The sequence below is a fragment of the Gossypium arboreum genome, chromosome 13 (assembly GCF_025698485.1).
Source record: "Gossypium arboreum isolate Shixiya-1 chromosome 13, ASM2569848v2, whole genome shotgun sequence".
NCBI classification, from domain to species: Eukaryota; Viridiplantae; Streptophyta; class Magnoliopsida; order Malvales; family Malvaceae; genus Gossypium; species Gossypium arboreum.
In genome coordinates this window covers 21,629,476-21,632,502 of record NC_069082.1, presented here as the reverse complement: position 1 = coordinate 21,632,502, position 3,027 = coordinate 21,629,476, and the positions used below count along the sequence as shown (strand labels likewise).

Here is a 3,027-nt window from a genome sequence, read left to right as displayed (position 1 = left end):
GAGTGATGGCTCCATACTCATATGGCATATGAAATCTGTAGGTCACTCAGGTTCACGGCACCACCGTAAATTGAAACATTCCTTAAAATTATAACCATGTTTATCTCAAACACGAACAAAAATAAATTTACGAACTTCATATTTCCAACCACAAGAAAAAAAAAACTTTTAGCTAAGTAAAAACGCACCCTATAGGACACGTTTTCTTTTCTCTCTTCAAAAACAACATAGGTTGATAAATTTAAAAATTTTCAACCTATTTTTTAATTGTTTTTGTTTTCAGTATATTTATAAAAATTAGAAAATTTTTATGATTTCATTTAAAATATGTCATTGAATGATTCATTCTATAACAATGAATTAATTTATTTTTAAATGTGCAATTACTATTTATTATATGACATTTACAATGAATTAATTCTTCTTGCATTTGTATTTAAAAAGGAAAAGGGTAAGTTTTGTAATTCAACTTTTGGTTGTTTCATTTTGATTATTTAATTTATGTTAGTTAGAATAATTTATCGTTTTCATCTTAAATCTGTAATTGAATATGATTTTTTTTTTTTTTACCCGATTACCATTCATCATCCATATTTCCAAATTTCATTATTTTCATTCCCATGACATTTATAAAACTGAAAAAAGAAATAACTTAAAACATTGAAATCCTAAGATTTGTTGTCGTCATCATCATCTTTGTCATTGTAAAAATAGTTCAGAAATTCTTATGCAACTTCTGAACCTGTTCAAACGTAACGAAAATCACCACCGTGAACGGTCCCTGTCTGGAGATGGTAGGTATAAAGCCTTTATACAAAGCCATGGGCCCTTTGGCCTTCACTATTTTTATAGAACAATCCAAAGCCCTGGTATATGGTGGCCTTTATACAAAGCCATTACTCTTGTCTTGATCATGTTATCAGGATTCAACACCACAGCCGCCACAAATCCAGTCAAGAAACTCGCCACCACTGTGTATCAAGCCCATCTTTCGCCTATTCTTTTGCCAAAATTGTTTCCTTGATCTAATTGTAGGACGCTAACTGCGGCGCCGTCACCAGCATGGCTCGATTCACCATCATCGATGAGCCACGCCACAACTAGACAATGTATTCTTGTTTGGTCATGCGAGCAAGGGCGTCAACGACGCTGGTGTAGTTATGGCGTTGAGATAAAGGGAGGCGACCATCAGCCTGCATACGAACCATTGCAACATCGACTGGGTTCCTGGCGGTAGCACTCATAACACCGACTATTAACCCGATGAGGATTTTGCTGGCAAGAGGCATGGAATTCGTCTCCTTCTCGATTTCAGGATGTCGTAGATTGCCATCCAAGTGGTGGAATAAAGGGCCTGGCAGACTACGGTAGGAGAAACACCTAAGAAAAGAGCTCTGAAGCCTTCGATTTTAAATATCTGAATCTCAGTAGCCACAAGTCCAATATGTGCCACAGTGGCTTGTTTGAGTTGGACAACAGAGGTGGTGTTGTTAGTCTAAAAAGCTAAAGAAGGGCGGAGATTTTGAGCAACCGTGTTAGGGCCCTGGGATTCACCTTGGAGTTGTATTCGAACTTTGATTAAATCTAGTGGTGGGTTGAACATCATGTGACAATTGATGCCATGTGATCATTTTTTATAAAGCATTTTGTAGTCAAGAGTGTCAATATCAGGAAATGGTTTTAGATGGAGAGAACTGAGGATTTGCACTTGCTTATTTCAGTTACAAAAATGGGAGGAAAAAGATGAATAGTAAAAATAAAAATGATGACATGTGACACAAATACACACGGTAGAAATGGAAATAAGAAGAAAATTATTGTTACTCAATCAAGAAAATATAAGAAAATAGAAATATGAGGTGCTGTAACTTGATTAAGAGTAAGACATCTATTTAAATAAAAATACCTCCTAAAATATCTTAATTAATTTGATTTAGATTAGCTAACGTATTCCTATTTTATTTGCACAAATAAAGGACCAAAATTGTTAACTTACTCCAATAAAAATAAATATCTTGACCAATTCAAGTAGTAATAAGTTGCACTAAATTTCAACAGCCCCCTCAGTGCAAACTTGCTATCAATAACGCCAAGAGCTTCATGAAAGCCTTCAAACTTGGCTTTTGCAACCTCCTTAGTAAATATGTCTGCAACTTGTTCATCGGTTCGTACTTTCTACAACTCAATATCCTTAAATAACACTTTCTCTAGAACAAAATGATAATGAGTTTCAATTTGTTTTGAAAGAGCATGAAACAACGGATTCCCAACAAGCTTTATAGTAGTCTCATTATCACAATAAATCTGAATTGGATGATTGAGAGTAGTCACCATTTCTTTAATAAGTCTCCTTAGTCACAAACATTCTTGAGTAGCCATTGTAGCTACTACATATTCTGCTTCACAACTTGAGAGAGCCACGGTAGTTAATTTTTTACTACACCACGAAATCGTAGCAGAACCTATTATAAAATAAAAATCTATTTTAGAGCGCCTATCATTCACATCACCAACCCAAATTGTATCCACAAAGCCACTCAAAGAAAATGGCTTAGATTGCTCATACATTAATCCATAACTTAAAATACCCTTGATGTAACGAAGAATCCTATTTGCGGCAATTAGATGAATCTTACCAAACCAAACACGAGGAGCTTGCTTGAGACCATATAACGCCTTCTTAAGTATGCATACATAATCAAGATACTCCTTAGATACAAATCCTTGCAGTTGTTTCATAAAAATATCATGATCCAACTCTCCATAAAGGAAAGCATTTTTCACATCTAGTTGCCATAATTTCTAGCCTTTACTAATAGCTAAATAATTGATTGCTTGAACCATTTTCATCCTTGTATTAGGACTAAAAGTCTCGTCATAATCTCATCCGTATTGTTGAGAGAACCCATGAGCAACAAGACGAGCTTTGTATCTATCAATCATACCATTAGCCTTTTTGTTCAACCTATAAACCCACTTACAAGTAATTAAATTGACATCAAATGGCTTTGTACAAGTAATTAAATC

General features: G+C 34.7%; 1 pseudogene; it reads right to left on the bottom strand.

Moving 5' to 3' along the window:
- Positions 1-692: 692 nt before the first annotated feature.
- Positions 693-1,743, bottom strand: LOC108466861 (mitochondrial uncoupling protein 5-like; annotated as a pseudogene).
- Positions 1,744-3,027: the final 1,284 nt, after the last annotated feature.